This window comes from Macrobrachium nipponense, chromosome 47 (genome assembly GCF_015104395.2).
Source record: "Macrobrachium nipponense isolate FS-2020 chromosome 47, ASM1510439v2, whole genome shotgun sequence".
Classification (NCBI taxonomy): Eukaryota; Metazoa; Arthropoda; class Malacostraca; order Decapoda; family Palaemonidae; genus Macrobrachium; species Macrobrachium nipponense.
This window is the reverse complement of record NC_087222.1, coordinates 20,720,075-20,739,614: the sequence shown is the minus strand read 5'-3', so window position 1 is coordinate 20,739,614 and position 19,540 is coordinate 20,720,075. Positions and strand designations below refer to the sequence as shown.

The 19,540-nt window shown below is 38.4% G+C and overlaps 1 long non-coding RNA gene and 1 pseudogene across 1 annotated transcript; one reads left to right on the top strand and one right to left on the bottom strand.

Annotated features, from left to right (window-relative positions):
* The window catches only part of LOC135204562 (zinc finger protein 271-like), a 40,374-nt pseudogene extending 24,221 nt beyond the window's left edge, over positions 1 to 16,153 (top strand).
* A 1,293-nt stretch (positions 16,154 to 17,446) lies between these two features.
* LOC135204469 (uncharacterized) lies at positions 17,447 to 18,869 on the bottom strand. The gene is made up of 2 exons (XR_010312238.1): positions 17,968 to 18,869; positions 17,447 to 17,604 (listed from the first exon to the last, which is right to left on the bottom strand). It is a non-coding gene; the product is annotated as an uncharacterized LOC135204469 (long non-coding RNA).
* Between the last annotated feature and the right edge of the window lie 671 nt (positions 18,870 to 19,540).

The following is a 19,540-nucleotide window of genomic DNA, read 5'->3' as shown; positions in this document are numbered from 1 at the left end:
ATGCCTTGCCTGTCCTTCTGGAACAGGAACTGCCATGCTGTCCCCAGGGTCTAGCATGTCGGGAGCTGTAGAATTGCAAAAACTTCAGTTCACACTTCTGTTGCTAGTCCTAGAGGTTCTACCCCTTAGACTAGATCCATGTGGGCGCTCATTCATGAGATTCCCTTAATGCATGCAAATCTACAGATTCGTGTGTATCTAGAGTCAATGACACAGAGTCCGCTCACCATCACGGCTCAGGAACTGAGTGGAAGAAAGGAGGTAAGTCACTCAGGTGACCCATGCCTTGCCGGTGATCGCTCTTGCGGTGATGACTTGGTACCGTACATGCAGTTAGACCAGTAGGGAGTCCCCCATTCAGTCCTCTTGAGAGGTTTCAGCCTCAACAAGGACTGGGACGTGTAGGTGGATGATACTGGCCCACGCCTGTCATTTGCACGCTCACCTACACCAGGACATGGCAACCAGTCTGAGTTGTGGCAAATGTTTCTCCTCCTGTCATGTGGAGTTCGTAACCATCCTCAGGAAATCATTTCTCCAGGACAAGAATTCTCTCCTAGAACTCACGTTGTTGCCATCACTGCAGGTTGATGGCTGCCGTGATTTGCTTCTCTGGCTAGTTCTGCTAGCAAGGCGACCGAGAGCGGTTCACTCTTCCTCACCTATTCCCTCTACTTCCTATGGTTACACCAGGAGGGGCGGAGAGGTGAATAGAAGGGTACCCTGCAGAGTGCTCTCTGGATGATTCAGCATTGGGGGACTATGTTCCTGGAAGGATCTTAGGGTCCACATCATGCTGGAAGGATCTTCTGTCAATGACGGAAAAACCTCTCACCGTTGCGACATCTGGTGTTTAGATTCTTAGGATTCAAGGACCTGGGGACTATGTTCTCCCTGGCTTTTTCTGTCCTTTGGATGGATTTCAATTTGTTGTCCCCTATGGGTTCTGGCATTTTGGGAGCCTCGAGTGCATATTCTGTTGCATATTCTGGTTTTTATTCCTGTTCCTCCTCAATTTCTACAGGAGTCGAGGAGGAGCCCCTCTCTGATGATCGTTTGACGGAATTTGGGAGTCGTGCTGAGCGCTTAAATTCTTTGGATTTTCTAGCACTCTCCAAGTGCTTTGGTCTTCTATGATCTGCAAACACTTGGGCGAGACAAGAATTCCCAATTATTGTTATTACAATAGCCACAAATCTCACTGAGTGCTCGAATTCCTTGGAATTTCTGGCATTCTTAGATTGTTATGGTTTTCTGTGACTTCCAAACACTTTGATGAGATGGACATCCCCAATAATTGTTATTAAAAAAAATCGGGAGTCTCACTAAGCAATTTAATTCCTTGGAATTTCTACAGATCTCAAGAGTGATTTGGTTTTCTGTAATTTCCAAACACTCAGGCAATGGGTATTCCCAATGATTGTTACAATAAATGGGAGTCTTGCCGAGCGCCTGGATCCATATGTTTCGCTGGCTCGTGCTGAGTGCTCAGCTTCATCATGTTGCTTAGCACCAGAGTGAGACAGGGCTCACTCTCTTATTGACTTGCAAAAGTCGGGTTTGTTGATGATTACCACTCATAATTATGTAGTGGTGATCTGCTCGGCTCACTTGACTTGGCTCGGCCAGCCAGCCTGCCGAGCTGAGTGGTCAACTCTACTGAATGCAATCTCTGCTCTTGATCAGTGCGGTCCCTTGCCATGACATAGCACCCTCCCTTCCTCTGCTGCAGCGAGTTTTCACAGGGGTCATCGTCTTTGTCATCTTACTCCTCACCTCCCTCATCGAAGGCTTCCACAGCCTAGAAGATGAAGGTAGTTTCTCCACCCCCAAGAAGTCTCGCCTCGAGACTTCTGAGAGTCTGCATCCTTTCCTTAGGGAGGAAGCAGTTGTCTGCCTCTTCAACTCACCTACTCCTTTTCAAGGGCTCTGGCTCATTGAAATGAGGCTGTGTCTGGTACTCTTGTACAAGTCTCTCCAAGTGTACACCCCCAATGGGGGGTCATACACCTACAGTCAGTGATGGGTAGTCTTCTCTCCATCATGACAGTGGTGCAGGGCAAGAGAAGGGACTGAGCCACGTTGGTGGCTCGAACACACCTGTGAAAGCCAGGAATGGAATGGCTATTCTTCAAGTGCCAAGATCGATATCACTGTCCCTTGGGACAAGGCATCTGAAGGAGATAGGAGGAGGTTCTCTGTTTAGTCCTCTTCTTAAGGTTCGAGCACGGAGAAGATAGATGAGTAGCAAGAGTTGGCAATTTCTCGCCAGCTTTTACTGCATTTAACTCTGCTTAACTTTCACTCGCATTTGAGTGAATGAAATTGTTGTAGGGAATGAATGCTTTGTTTGACAGAATTCAGAAAAGAGCGGGTAAGATTAGTCAATCCTCCTCTCTTCTCCTCTACACTTTTCTGGGTTACACCGGGATGAATGAGGGAATAAGAGGAACTCTACAAAGTCTACTCCAAAGAGTTCGAATCCAAGAGACTATGTTATTGATTCAATCTTAGGATCTTACCGAACATATATCAGTCTGTTCTGGGTATGTTTTGGGAAAAACCAGTCCGGCTTGAACTAGTCCTGTTTGATGTCCTATTTTCACCATAGAAGTCTCCTTCAGGACAGCTTCTCCTTCACTCTCTTCATTAGAGAATGACAGAGGTCTGCTTCCACCCTTTATTCTTGTCATTCGAATGAAGAAGAATTAGGCTGGAGGTCGATTTACAGGAAGCTACAAATATAATAGTATGTTCTCCTTGTGACATGCGTATTTATCAGTTGCACTGTCTGAGTAATAGGCGCATATCTGTAAGTTAACTCTTTTGGTATGTGACCGAGACAAATAATACCTTCTCTTAATTAACCTGAAACTCAGGACAACCTTTCCGATTTTAATTTTGAGACGTCTATTGGTATTGTTTGCCAACAGCACCACAACATTTGCATTATCACCAAAGAAGAGGGTTTCTTTCCCTCCCATTTCAGTTGAAATGAAATGCAGATTCTCGAGTGTATCTTTTTGCACTCGATGCCTCTAAGCCGAACGCATTCCATTATGGAATACGATTCCGTTCATCTTAGTAATGATTCTCCATTTGAAGATTAACTACCAATCTAAATCTCTGCCAGACCATCAGACTTAGGTCTCTGGTTGGCTCGGAATTCTCGCATAAGGCCCATGTCTCATCCTCTCATCCTCCACATTTACTGTTGTGAGAATTTTCAGACAGAGATATATCCCATTAGACTCATTATCATCTTTTCTTTGGTTTTTTACCCCACAGTATAACAGAAAGTCTGTAGTCTTCTGTCCATCACACCTGCCCACTGGCCGCTGCAATGACACAGAATGATTTTCTTCAGACAATTTGAGCTTTTCTTCTAATATGTATTTTCTAATTTGTAAGATGTTCCATTATTCGTTGTTCACCCCAAATTGAAATTGGAAATGGAAGATACTTCACCTGTTTCCCGCCCAACTAGCTCTGCTTCCAGAGTAGATACAAAAGTTCCTCCCCGATCCAACCAACAAAATGCAGTTCTTCAGGCAGTACAATCCCTGTGTTTTCATTACTAAAAGACTCTCCACCTTCATTGCAAGCACCAATCTCTCACCGAGTAGCAATGAAGTAGTGAAATAACTTTTTCAGTCCTCTATAAAACACTTGGGATTAGAGCCGTCTTCACTGGTTGGTAATCATCGACGGGACTTTTTCTGTGATCAGAATCTTGAGAGTTCACTTCTCTCCGATTCAACTGTGAAGACGTAGGTCCACATTCACCTTAGTCACTCACTAAGTAGTATTGTTTCTGATTCTATGAGATTGAATTACTGATGAGAAACTTCTATGTCTTACCATCACAGGGTCTTCAGTCTCTTGAAAGCGTTTCATTCTCGTCTAACATGCATATACCTCACAAGAATCATCATCTCGTCTCTTGACATCATTGGCAAAGAAGATGGACGATTTGCATGGTTCGTTCTCAGCTTCACCTTCAAAATGCGGGTCATGTTCATGACTACGTCTCAGATACACAATAAGTCGGCATCTGTTGACGAGTCCGACTCCTTTGAAGGATCGAAACCCTTCACTGAGTGTTGATACCTTTATCCACTGCTGACTTCTAATGCAGAAGTGTCTAAGGACATGTCTTCCTCAGAGTCCTTTGAGATCGTGAGAAACTCCTCTGCAGTGTGACACATCCAATGTACGCTCTCTCAGAGAGCAAGCAGCGCCAATGGCTTGGTGCTTAGACTCTGAAAATGTCGGACCAGAAGAAAGAGCGGTCTCATTACAACCATATTTATGTTTTTCTTCCTTTGGGTCTGCCCACAGGTCATTGGAACCTCTTTTCTTTGGACCAGTGGTGGATGCTCACAAGTTGTGTTTGCTTACCTGGCTCCTTCAAGAGGGCAAGTTACATCTCACCTATGGTGTGTGGTTCTAGAGGTAAGAAGGATGCGAGAGTGACTGGTCTCTCCACCTTCCCCTCCTTTTACTTCTACTCCTTTTCTTTCAGGTTGAGGATAGGACTGGAACTTACATTTGCTGGTGAGGCTTTTGATGCAGTAAGCTTGCACATCGAGTTTCCTTTCTATTGTTCTTATCAGAATCATAGAAGCAATCCCTCTCCTTGCTCTAAGAAGGGAAGAAATGAGACTAGCAATAATGCAAAGTATTAATGCCTCCAACTTTGTCGAAAAAGGCCCAGAAGTCTGATCTTGATCATGCAGCAACTATACACTGATCAAGTTGTCAGAGGCAGGGCACTCCTCCTCGCTCTTCTGACCAGGAGGAATATCCTAGGTATGCTGAACTCCAGTCAGTTCTGGAGGCTCACTCACATTCCTCCCACCAATCAGTGAGTCTTCCTAAAGTCATGGACTGAGGGATTGTATATCATGTAGGAACAAGTCACAGTTTTGAAATTAAATTGTATTTTAACTAAACTATACAAACCCATGGTCCTTTACATTAATGCCCACCTCATGCCACCCCTCAATCTGAAGCCTGCGCTGAAAGGCAAAATGGAGTGTATACATCCAGGCAGGTGGGTCTTGTTCAAGAATTTAACAGCTGTATTCCAGCGTACGCTGAAAGTAATTCCTAAAGTAAAGGACCTCAGGTTTGTAGAGCTAGGAAATATACAAATTTACTTCAAGAAATTTATATTGGGACGCCTGATGGCTCCCTGCAAAAATGATTCAACCACCCAGTGATAATAACACAAAATAAAAGCTATTCTCCCGTCTGCTTAAGCAAGTTCCCCCCTTTCTCCCTCATCTTATTTCGTTAACTCTTCTACGTGGGAAAGAATCAATGCTCATACAAACAACCAAATGACTTCTTTAGGCCCGTGCTAAAGTAGATTCTGAGTGGTTGGCTCGAGTTCCTCTCTGGGCAAAGAAAGCGCTATGCCATGAATGGCAGTCGGCGGATTGGTCTTAGGTCGCCCACAGGTTGGGGGTTGTGTGTCTGGGTGAATGACCGCTGATCAAAACATAAGGTTGCTTGTACCTATTCTTTCTCTACTTCAGTGTTGTAAAATGTTATCGCTTGTGTCTTGATTCACTACAGATTTATTTACTTTTATCTTATGGTACTGCAAAAAATGAATATATTTTCTTTGATGCTACTGCATTTCTTTAAGCAAATTCTTCTGACTTAGGTAACAGGTTTCTGTCTCTGCCTCTTGGAGGTAATTTTCTTATAAGGGTACAGCTTGCCTAATTCTTGCCTACTTTCCTATTATCCTACCACGTGGTAGCTGCAGTAGAGAGAGAGAGAGAGAGAGAGAGCGCTTGGGAAAAAATCCTCTGCCCGCACCTAGCTAATTGTAACTTCCATCACTAATACAGAACTTTTAACCCATGATAGACTATGCAAACGGAGCCTGGCACTGACTCTTGGACAAATTACTCTTCCTATCTACCTGATGCTGTTACGTGGTAGCAATGAAAAAACAAGCTAAATGTTAGTTTATTTGTCTCTCTCACAGGCTAAATTAAATGTTGGCATGCAGTTCCCTAAAGATTTTCCTAACTCTAACTAAAAGAAAGATTGCCAGCCAGAATTTTGTTTTAACTCCGAACAATAGATACAGTAGTACCTCAGACTTCAAGCTTAATTCGTTCCAGAAGGTTGTGAAATACAATATGTCGGAATATATGAAACAAATATCCCCATAAGAAATAAGAGGAATCAGGATAATTCGTTCCAGTCAACCCAGAAAGTCCCCCTTTTCACATTTTTTCCCATTATTAATGTGTTCAAAAGTTAATTTAAGGGTGAAAAGTAATAAAACAGTACATTATATGATTTCTGTACTAGACTCGCCCATATTGAATTATCCAGTCCTGACAAATTAACCAGTTTTGATGTAACATCTTTATTTACTAAAGTTCCAGTTTGTATAAAAAGAATTGTAAGTTCACTCTTACAGGTAATATTTATAAACAAATATTTGGTATGGCTATGGGTAACCCTCTTTCGCCACTTTTGTCTAATCTTTACGTGGAGTTTTTTTGAGTCTAGACTTATTCCAAGAAATTTATTGTCTTAGTTGTTTTTGTGTTAAATATGTAGATGACTGTTTTTGTATTGTAAAAGAAAATGTAAGTATTCCTGACTTCTTGCATACAATTAATAATCTTGTACCATCTAGAAAAGTCTTTATAGAATAGGTAGAAAATAATTGTATACCATTTTTGGATGTCTTAATTGTTAGAAATAACACCAGTTTTTGCTTTAAAGTATATAGGAAACCCACTAATACTAGTTTGTGATATATCCATTTTTACTCCAACCATGCTAAACAAATGACCGTGTCAATATTTTCAGGTCTGTATATTAGAACATTCTGAATTTGTAGTCCTGAATTTTTGGAAGATGAGTTTAAAATCATTGATAAAATAGGAAATTCATTGTTGCCCCAATATTTTTTGGAACTTTGTAAAAATAAATTAAAAAAGCATATTACAATCAAACTAGTGGTAACAAAGAACTTAGGAATATTCTTTATGTACCATTTCATCCTAAGTACTGTACTCATTTTGAAAACAATTGATATTAACTTAATATTTAAATATAATAATATTGTATACAGTATTCCTTGTAAAGAATGTAATAAAATTTATGTAGGGCAAAGATTGTAAGATCTAAAGGTAAGATGTTCTCAGCACATATATGCTGTATCAAGAAGCTTAACGATAATGGCATTGCGGATCATTGGCCTAAGACAGGCCATGCTATTAACTGGGATAATTCCTCAATAATTTACAGGGTCAAAGATCAATGTAAAAGGAATCTGTTGGAGTCCGTTTTCATTGAAGCCACGTCAACAACGAATTTAAATCTCCATCCTGGATTGTCCCTTTAGCCTCTTTCCTTGTCTCATTTGCTTAAAGAACACACCACCCAGAATAACAAACTGTAGCCCGGCCCCTATTTTTGTTTTTTGTATATAAAGTTCTGTCATCTTCTTTATATTCAGTGTGAACTTGAAAATGTGGAATAAACTGCAAAAGTCTTTGTTCCAAGTCTCCAGTATTCACTCACCTTTCTACCGTGGATTTAAGGATATTCTCAAGCATGTGTGCCTTCATGCTAAATTGGGTATATATACAAGCAGTCCCCGGGTTACGACGGGGGTTCCGTTCTTGAGACGCGTCGTAACCCGAAAATCGTCTTAAGCCGGAACGACGTTTGGAAATATGTCTTAAACTAATAAAAAGTTATAAAAACCTTACTTGTAATCTTTTGGTTACACTACATGTTTTGTTTCCTGTAGTTTTATGTACAACCTGGAGTTATTTTCATAAAAAAATGCTGTTCTTGAAGGTAAAAACTATTGTAATCCTCAGGTGACACTACATTCTTGAAGTTTTTATGTACAACCTGGAGTGATTTTGCCAAATCTTGAGGGCTGCAAGAACAGTTGATTACTATTTATGTTTCACACAGACTAATTAAAGTAAACATATCTTTGAATAGGCTTATATATTAGTATCAACAAAACATTTCCTGGCATGAGTCAGAGGCTGTTTAATGAAATGAACACTTCTCTGTCCTATCTGTTCAGAAAATAAACGTTAAGTCAATCCCCGAGACCATTGTTGCCAAGACCTCTCTCTCTTCTCTCTCTCTCTCTATCTCTCTCTCTCTCTCTCTCTCTCTCTCTCTCTCTCTGATCAAATTACTGGATAATGTCTCTTTGGATACTTGGAATTTTGCGTTGTAATCTAACCAGAAACTTCATTTTGTTATTATTACTGGAAACAAGCAATGATTTTTTCATTATTTGCGCTTATTTTGGACTGTTATATGTAAACTTTGCGCACCGCAAGCTAGTATGTATTCATTCACTCGGAAACTAGTTCCGCATATGAGGCGTCACTAAAAAACATAGAAAAAATACGACATAAAAAGTGTCGAAAATCATCATAACCTCAAAATTTTCGTTGTAATCTAACCAGAAACTTATTTTTCTTAATATACTGTGCTAAACTATAAAGGATTTTTATCATAGTATGTGTTTTTTAAAAGCGTCATTAACTCGGAGCGTCGGAAGCGTCAGCGTCGTAACCTCGGAACAAGCGTCGTAACCCAGGACGGATTTTTCCATTGAATATTTAAGAAAAAGCGTTGTAACCTCGGAACGTCGTAAGCCGGAACCGTCGTAACCCGGGGACCGCCTGTATATATTATATATATATATATATATATATAATATATATATATATAGTACAATATATATATATACATATATATAATATATATATATATACATATATATATACTATATTATATATATATATATATATATATCATATATAGATATATATATATATATATATATATATATATATATATATATAATATATATATATATATATATATTATGGTAACAAAAATGTTCTGTTACAACAGAATTCCATCTAATAAAAGGAGCCCATAAAAACACCAGAGTATAGAGAGAGAAAAGTACTATATTTCAGAGACTGCTGTCTCTCTCTTCAGGTATATGAAGGAGAAAAGTTTACAGAAAAAGTGGTATTTATACCAAGAGATCCATCCACAGGTAAGCCGATTTAATATTCTTAAGCGTTGGCTTGCATGAAAACCTTGTTTCGATCACATCTGAAACCCATGCTCCTTTTGAGATGTGTTCATTACCTGCCTCTTTTTTATTAAGGCTGATTCCATCATTTGACTCTTGTACTGGCAGTTGCTGCTATAAATTATATCTGACAAATTCCAGTTTATTCTATGGTTATGTTTCATTTATATGTTGAAAATAGCTGAGTTCTGTTGTCCATATCTAACTGATCATCTGTTGTGGATTAATCTCGGGGAAGTGATTATCCTGTAAATCCTATGTAAGATTGGTCACAGTCCTGGCATGGAATTTCATAAATCCCTGTTGCCTTGGGGAATGTCTTTTGTTGGACGTTAATCTGGGATTTGGCTAAGGTGTTTGGGTAAGTAAATGCAAAAGGGTTAGATTTTCCAAGAGTCTGAGTCACTGTTTAATCCTGTCCAGGTGAGGAATTTTTATTTTATTGTTGGGTGTCTCTTTGTCTTGTTTTGAGGGGGTCGGTAGAAAATTCTGTTTGCTTTGTGAATGCTTTCTCAATTATATGGTTAGGATACTTTAAAGATGAAAGTTTTTGCGAATTCAGCAATGTTCTTAAGAGCCATATTGAAAAAGTTCCCCAGATTTCCTGGAAAAAGAATTTGAACTAATTCGCAGACAACTTCATTGCTGGTTTCATTCACCTTCACATCAATATTCTGGATCTCAAGGTGGTATATCAACAATACAACTGTACAGTATTGGATGCAGGTCAACAAGCAGACGAATTACATTCCCTTCTGCTACACATGTTGGTGGTGCAGGTTCGCGAGTGGGTCAGCAGCACACTCAGTAGATCTGTCAGTCGGGTAAATCCTGGGAACCAGAACAGAGCGGCAGACATGGCACAATATAAAGCTACTGGTGTTCTGTTCTTTTGTGCCAGGGGCAGTAATAGGAGAGGCTTTACAACCCCCCATGGGACAATCTCCAAGGCCTACACTTTTCCTCTATTTTGTCTTGATTCATTGGGTGATCAACAGGGTCATGATCACCCCTAATCTCAGGATGACCCTGCTAGCTCCCAAGTGACCACATGCCGAGTGGTATCTGGACCTGCTAGCTTCACTTTCCTGGGTACCAAGAGAGATTCTCCCTTGGCAATGTGCTGTACCAGCCGCTCATAGAGAGGTATCGCCAGGCTGTGAGAGAACTGTCACTTCATGCCTGGAGACTATCCACCATCTCCTGTGAGCTAGAGGTTTTTTCTCGTCACACAATGACCAAGATTTCTGGATACCTTTGTAAATCTTCAGCGGCTGTGTGCTAGGGAAATGGGTCGTCTTCTGTGATTGGTGTCATTGATGGGATATCTCTCTGGTAGGATCTCCTCTTCAGCAGGTAGCATACATTCTTGTCTTTCTTCGCTGTCACAGCTGTCAGGAGCTACAGAGTTGCCCTTGGATTAATCCTTTGCTTAAAGAGTGTCAATTTCTCTTTCTTGTGGAGATCTCCATGCTGTTGAGAAGCTTCAAACAGTTTTGCCCTCCCTGGGAATTCAGTCCCCTGAGTGGGATGTGACTCTTGCCTTACGGAGCCTGACTTGTGCACCCCTAGCCTTTACGAGAGGTCGTCAGACAGGGGTCTGACCTTCAGGATTGTGTTCTTGCTTACCTGGCATGGCAAAGAGATTTTGTGAACATCATGGACTTTCCTTCGATGTTGAACACTAGAAGGGATGAGGATCTGTCACGCTCTAGTTCAGGGGTTCTCAAATTCCTTAACTCCTCGCCACCCCAGTGAAGTTTTAATTTTTCTATCGACCCCCTAGACTAACATTAAATCATTCAAGAAAAGAAAAAAAAAGTAAAAAACACCAATGTCAAATCCAATTTGAGAATTATTAGTTTCAGTACTTGAAATGCAGTATGATAAAAAATATAACACCTAGTAAGAAAATATATTCAGAACTTTAGATATTTGAGTATATGTAATTTAATTCACTGACCCGTTAGTTATTCATCGCACCCCTTTTGACCCCCTGACTCTATTCATCGACCCGGTCCTATTGACCCTTGGGGGTCGATATCGACCACTTTGAGAACCCCTGCTCTAGTTTGTCCCAGAATTCGTAGCAAAGACTCAGAATCTGTCGGTCCCTGACACCAGATTCAAGTTCTTTTTGATCCCCTTCATAGAGACTTTACTGGTAGTGATCAAGACAATATGCTACTGTGTCCAGTTCGAGTGTTGTGGTGCTATCTAAAGAGGTTTTGACATCTCCGTCCTCAATGTCGATGACGCTTTGTTAGTACTGGCTCGACCAAGGAAGAGGTGTCCAAGAAAATGGCTTCTTTCTGGAGTTGTGAGAAAATCAAGGGAGCATACTCTACTTCTGACAAGGCAGATAAGAGTACTTTCTGAGTAAGAGCTTAGAGGGTTGGGGGCATGGTCTGTCCCTCGCATTCTGGAAGAACTTGTCGGTTCTAATAGTACTAAGGGTGGGAGTGTGTTCATGATATACCACATTCACATCCTTCTACCTTCGGGACGTTGCCCATGGGTCCATGGACACCTTTTCCTTCCTGTGATGTCTGCTTAACAAGTTGTGTAGCTCACCCAGCTCCCCTAGAGGGACAGGTAGCATCTCGCCTAAGGTGTTCTGAGTTACAAAGAGAGAGTGTGAGTGAGTGACTGGCCTCCTCCTCCCTTTCTCTTTTTATACTCTTCCTCACCTGTAGGGCAGAGGGAAGGTTGGCAAACCATTACATGCTAAATGGGTGTGCGATGCAGGTGAGCTAAATAACTAAGTACTGTGCCCTGTCTATAATCTAGAAGTCTGTAGATTAATAGATGAATGTCCATCCCCTCTCTCTAGCAAAGGGAGAGAGGGACTGACAATAAAGCAAAACACTATAGGTTCCTCCAAAACCTTTTTGAATCAATGAAGCTATACATTACATGCCCATTAATTCGAAAGGCCCAGAAGTCTGAGAGCTGACCTCACATAAGCTCAACATGTCAGATGCACGGGACTCCTTCCTCTGCTCTACATGACTAGGAAGGAGGCCCTGGTGAATTGAGGTACCAGTCTCTTCAGAGATTTACTCAGAATCCTTCCACCAACAAGTAATTCTCCATATGTAAAGACCATAGGATTCTATTTGTTAAGAACAATCTATAAACATTGCCCACCTCGAGCCACCCCTCATTCTACTACCTGAGCCAAAAGGTTAAAGTGAAGCATAAGGATAGGAGTGGGCGGGACTCCCACCCTACCGTTGATAGTTTACCACTTTATTTAAAGTTAAAAAGCTGTTTTCCCAGCTTGCACTGCACTTATAGCCTATGTAAGACCTTCAGGTTTGTATATTAGGAAAAATACAAAGTACTTTAAAAAAATTGTAATAATTCCCCTTTTGCAGCATTGAAAACCAAAAAGGCTCTTTAATGTATTCACTTATTTATATATGTATACATTCATGTAGATTTTGGTAGGGCTGGAGTTAAATGTGAATATATTGCCAAGTCGCAAGCCATGCATATGCAGATACACTAATCGAGGAAATGCTGTAATATGAAATTTTCATAGGTATGCAAACCAAAACCTTATATTCATCAGGCCAAAACAAGAAGTGTTTGGTGATGGCATATGAGTGAGGGGAATTTCCTTACTCACTCTTTTTAACCACCACTTAACCCATTTCCAACGCAGCACATACCTTCCAAGACCGTCATCAGTGTGGCTGGTCATAATAGCTACTCATGCATTGTATCCACAATAACAATCAGTGAAACTAATTTGAACACTTTCATCTCTCTTCAAATTACTACTCAATTTACCCTTACTATTTTTTCTTATTATTATCTACCGCATCTGTGGATAATATGGTGTTATGTATAGCTGGATCACATATAATTAAGCATTTGCTGTGTACTGTACCCTTCCTGCTGTTACCCCACAAAACTCTTATGCTGGTCTCTAGCATTTGCTATTCTTGGCTTTTGATTTGTTGATAAGATATGTTCATAAGTAATTTATATTGTAATGTCAAGCTAAGAAGGTTTAAAGATGCGAGGTGGTGGGCGTCAATATTAACTTTTAATCTGTTGTTGCATTGTTGCCTCAGGAATGTTTTGATGCTGTGTCTGGACAACGTTTGGTAGGATTGTATTCATGTTTGGATAGAACTATCAATGCACGCTTTGTTAATCGGCCTGAGACCTTTATGGGAAACCTGAATTGAATTTGATTGATTATTTGCTGCTTCAGTTCTGGCATTATGTTTCCTAACTCTGTGTTACATTCTTTGATTTCAGATTCTCCCTCAGAAGAATCTTCCTTCCTTCGTCAGTTTTGATTAGCATCAGGATTTTGGGAAATGCATGTTGCTTAACGGTACTACATGGAACATTACCAATAGCAACTCTTAAAGTGTTTGAGACAACAGTGAATTATTGTACATGTATTTAACAAATTTAAAAAATAAGTAAAAGTTGTTTTGAATATTAGATTCATACATCAGCAGTGAAATCTGGTTATAGTCCTTCAAGATATTGAATATCATTTTTAACAGATTTATTGAATAATTATTTGTAAAGAATTCTGTGATAAGAGTTGTGAATTGAACATATTGTCATTACAGAACAGGACAGGACATAAGGCTAAAATGAATCCTGAACATTCTTTAGAATTTCCTTTGAAAAGTGAAACTAAAGGTGCATTATCACTACCTTCCATAAATCAAGAAAACAGCAACTTGGCTGCCTTTAGTGGAACCAGTGATGGAGACTTTTTGTCTCTGGATCCATTGATGGACATCAAAATAGAGCCAGAGGAATTCTATGAGTCTAATGAAGATGATGACTATTCATATGAAATGAATTCAACAGTGAATGAAAAACATCCACAAACTTGCAAAAAGGAAGTAAAACAAGAAAGAAGAAATATTCACAATGGAGAGAAGCCTTTCAGATCAACTGACTGTGAGAAAGCATTTTACAAGAAAATTAATCTTACAAATGATATCACAAATCCTACCAGCAATAAATTCATATGCAATGACTGTGGGAAAGCATTTTCCTTGAAACATAATCTTATAGTTCATATGAGAATCCATACAGGAGAGAAGTCATTCATGTGCAAGGTATGTGGGAAATCATTTTCTCAGAAACCACATCTTACAAGTCATATGAGTATCCATACTGGAGAGAAGCCATTCATGTGCAACATATGTGGGAAAGCATTTCCAAGGAAAGATCATCTTACACATCATATGAAAATCCACACTGGAGAGAAGCCATTCATGTGCAATGAATGTAGGAAATCATTTTTCCATAAATCAAGTCTTACACATCATATGAGATTGCATACTGGAGAGAAGCCATTCATGTGCAAAGAATGTGGGAAAGCATTTTCCCAGAAATCAGATCTTACACGTCATATGAGATTGCATACTGGAGAGACGCCATATATATGCAAAGAATGTGGGAAAGCATTTTCCCAGAAACCAGACCTTACACGTCATATGAGATTGCATACTGGAGAGAAGCCATATATGTGCAATGAATGTGGGAAAGCATTTTCCCAGAAACCACATCTTACAAGTCATATGAGTATCCATACGGGAGAGAAGCCATTCATGTGCAACATATGTGGGAAAGCATTTCCAAGGAAAGATCATCTTACACATCATATGAGAATCCACACTGGAGAGAAGCCATTCATGTGCAATGAATGTAGGAAATCATTTTTCCATAAATCAAGTCTTACACATCATATGAGATTGCATACTGGAGAGGAAAAAGAAACAACATGATAAAATAAACCAGTTAAGGGCAGAGATCTCTCAAATGACCAACTATATGAGAGATCAAAATCACTCACAAAATCTCAAGAAAATAAGGAAAATAAAGAAAAAATACAGAATAGGGGATGAACAAATGAGTGGAAACTGGCAGAACACCAAGCAAATATAAAGGCCCTAGCTTCACAAATAGGAAACAAACAACAGAAGATAAAAGTAAAACAGTTAAATAGGCAGTTGGGTGACAATCCAAAGATTGTGTATAGAAAGATGACGAAAGAAACAGTGTAGGTACGAACACCACCGAGCAAGGAAGACCTAGAGAGATTTTGGAAGCCACTGTTTGAAGACCCCAGACAACACCAAGAGAATTCATGGATTGACACCATTAGGCAGAAGAACAGCTAGAAACAGCAAATACCACCAATCAGGTTTACCATCAAAAATTAACAAAGACAATAAAAGAATATAATAATTTCAAGATAACAGTAATAGACAAGATCCCAAAGTTCTGTCTAAAAAAGATCACAGCTCTACACCACATTTATACGCAAGCCTTCTCAAGAATAGTAAGAAGAGAAGAAGAATCACCAGAGTGGCTCACAACAAGAAATACCACCTTCTCCCTAAAAGCTCCGAGGCTGAGCTCCCAAACAAATATAGGGCCATCTGCTTCCTATCAACAACCTACAAATGGCTCACATGAGTCATCGCAGACGAGATCTGTGAACACCTAGATCAAGGCAAATATATGGAAAAAGAACGAAAGAGATGCACAAGAAACAAACTAGGCACTAAAGATCAACTGCTAATAAACAAAACAATATTAGAAGATTGTAAGAAAAGACAAAGGAATCTTAATATGGGTTGGATAGATTACCAGAAGGCACACCTGGATACTCAAATATTTGGAACTATATAACATCAATGAGGAAATAAGATCTTTCCTGGCAGTACAGATAAGTGGAAGACCACTCTGTCTAAAATAGCACTGAGGGCCAGATAGTAATTCCAGACATAAAGATTCAAAGAGGAATATTCCAGGGTGACAGCCTCTCACCACTTCTCTTCTGCTTGAAGACAAGAATTTACACTAGACAGAAACTGTTTGCTTAATCTCTGTCCAAGTAGTTTTTATTACATGATTTTATTTAACTTGACTTCTGCGTCTGTTTTGAATGAAGGTGTCTCAAAAGGTGTGTGAAAACTCATGCTAGAAAGAAGTCATACCTGTATCTGCACTTAGTTTCCAAGAAGTTTTTTTTTTTTTTTTCATTAGGTTCTTTTTTTTTTTTTTCATTAGGTTCATCTTAGAATGAATGTGTTAACTCAGATGTTGAAAACAGTTTTATCTTGTAGATTCATAACATATGTGAGCACTCATGGAGGATAGATATTGTTCTTTTACACTGCATGTTGTACTTTTGTCTTGTATTCTGCAAATCACAGTCATTGGTTCTGAATGCCAGACTGTTTTTCAGAAGTCACTTATCAGCGAGGATGTTCAGTTGCACTGACAGATTTGTTAATGTTTTGTACCCCAAAGTAAGTTGCACTTGATGTGGAGATGATTATTGTGAACTTGTCTGCAAAATCTCTAGAAAAAAAAAGGCAACAGCAACCTAAGGGGCGATAAAAAGAAAAACCATATTTATAATTTTATTAGAAGTCAAGGCAGAGCCAAAGTATTTTGGCCAGAGTGAATTTGATGCAAAATGGTTGTGTAACCTTTATGCAAAGGTTAAATAAATGACTTAGTTTTTTCTTACAATTTTTCTCATTGAATACTGCACAGTGTTAAGTTAAGAAATTTTCCTTTGCCTTCTCTTCTCTTGTTCCGGTGCATTTTTTGTATGATTTCCAAATAAAAATTAGTATTTTCTTTAGCTGACATGGTTTTCTTGCTCTTGTTATTCAGCATTATGCATATATGCACTTGTATATGTAGTTGTAAGCTTGAATATTTCCACGAAATGTTATTCTCAATGGAAATAGAAAGGATTGATATCTTCATTAAACTTCAATGAAATTTAGGTGCAGTTTTATTGATATTTTCATCATATGTTTTTGGTTTTTATCTTCTACAAAGAATGTGAAACAGCATTTGTATTAGCTCACTAAATACAGTGAACTGTTTAATATTTTGTTTTAGGTTAACCAGTCTGAAGTGTTGAGAAGACTAGACTAGTTATGTAAATGACTAAAGTAATGTGTTATTCTGTTTACATAATACTGGAGAGAATAATAATTTCAGAACAGTATATTTCTGTTATATCACCCCAAAATGCTGACATGCAAAGTAACTTGCACAAAAACATTTTCAATTTCATGTTGCATACTCTATTTACTTACCTGATTCCATCATACTTTTCCAAATTGATTTCCAAATTGATAATGGCTCTAATTTCACCAGTAGGTACTTCAGAGATAAAATGGCAGAGTTGGGGATTAATCAAGTCATGTGATCCCCATTTCAAAAATTTTATTGAAAAACCAAGAGCTTTACACAAGAGTTGCTCGTAACCTTGAATGTTTTCTTTCACAGTTAAATAAAAACACATTCTTTAAAATTATTTATTTGTATGAAAGTTAAGATTACGAAATGGCATAGATACAACTCCGATGGCTGAAGTCCTGTTCCCAATCGCTAATCATAAATTACTACTGCTTGTGGTGGAAAGATCTTCACTCATGGAAATTTTTGAAAACCTATGGATTCTGGAAATAACAACAACAACAAACTATCATTATAGAGTCCAACAATATTTAATAAAATAAAGACTATCCGCATGTAAAAAATTGTGTATATCATTAACCAACTTGGCACTGAAATTACCTAATCAGCTGCGTGAAAGAACCAGAAATTAAATCAGTGTCTACCAATAAACCACTGCCCTCCTTAACAATTAGCAACTGCCTAAAATCAAAAGAGCAATTACACAAATGGTAATAACAAAACTGTTCCAAAATTAAAAATTTATACCCTTTATGAGGATAAGTAATGTCAAAACAAGAATCCATAGAAAATTTACAGGTTCTGAAAGCGTGGTAACCATACGCCACAAATCGTAGGAAACTTACTGGGCAGGAAAGGTTCAACCATCAACTCCATAGAAGTGTTGATGACGTAGGCTTCAAAGACGACGACGGAAGAGGCAGAGACAGGTGGGTCGGCAAGAATATGTTACATAGTTGATGTAGATGCTTCTTCAATATACAAAGCATTCTCTTATGAGGGAGTAGAGTTCACTAGTTATCTTCAAATGTTATCCAGTGGTTCTAAGTTGGAACCTGAGCTTGAACTGCTTTTCCTGCTTTGTGGCGGGTCGAGGTAGACATGTCTTTCTCCTCCAAGAATCGCGAAATGCAAAGGCCGTCGTCCTTCCATAAAAAATCAAGGATGAGGAGGACGAACTGAAACAGGTAAAAGAGCCAGCAGAGCCATCTATGTGTTGCGCAATGCTTTAAACTCCCATGTTCCTTTTAGAATTTGTTTAGTATGGCATAGGGGTTTAAAGGATTACTTTAGTATGCATATAATAAACATAAATTTTCTATAAAATCTTAAACAACTTATATTTACTCACACACACATACACACACATATATTATAGATATACAAAAACATATATATTTCCTTTTTGAATTCGTCAGCTCTGACATGTGGGCGTGTCGGTCTGTCATACTGACTTCAACACATGAAAAATTGGCATAATCTTAGACTGGGTGTTTTAGAAGGTTTGACTCCCATCTACAGAATTTAGATTTAGTCATTATAAACTTACCTAATTCTCTAAAATAGCGACAAATTTTTCGCAAAGGTTAATAAGGTCTGTAAATAAAATATTTGATGTTCACAAACTTTGCCTAAAGAAGAATTTGGCATGCAGTTTTAAAAAACTCTACAAAAAATAAGCAATTCTAAATAAATAAGACACTATCAAAGAATATAAAACTAATGATCCTACCTACTGTAAACATACATACACACACACACACACACATATATATATATATTATATATATCTATATATATATATTATATATATATATATATTATATATATATAGTATATATATATATATATATATATATATGTATGTATATATATATACATCGAGCTACAAATGTCCTTTAATATCTAATTCACTCTACCTCTGAATTAATATATTTTCATATATCTTAACCGAAGAGGAATTTTTTAGGCGATAATAGAATTGTCGGCGCCCAGGCACGAACCTAGGACACCATACAAATCCAGGAACGTCAGTGAAGCTTTACCCACTCCACTTGTGGTGGTGGAGTGGGTAAACGCTTCACTGACGTTCCTGGATTTGTATGGTGTCCTAGGTTCGCGCCTGGGCGCCGACAATTCTATTATCGCCTAATAAAATTCCCCTTCGGTAAGCATATATGAAAATATATTAATTCCGAGGTAGAGTGAATTAGATATTAAAGGACATTTGTAGCTCGATATATGTATATATATGAATCACAGTAATGTGATATGGACATATATACATACACATATACATACATATATACATATATTATATACATATATATATATATATATATATATATAATATATATATATATATATATAGTTTTGCGAACACTCGCTATAATATATATATATATATATATATATATA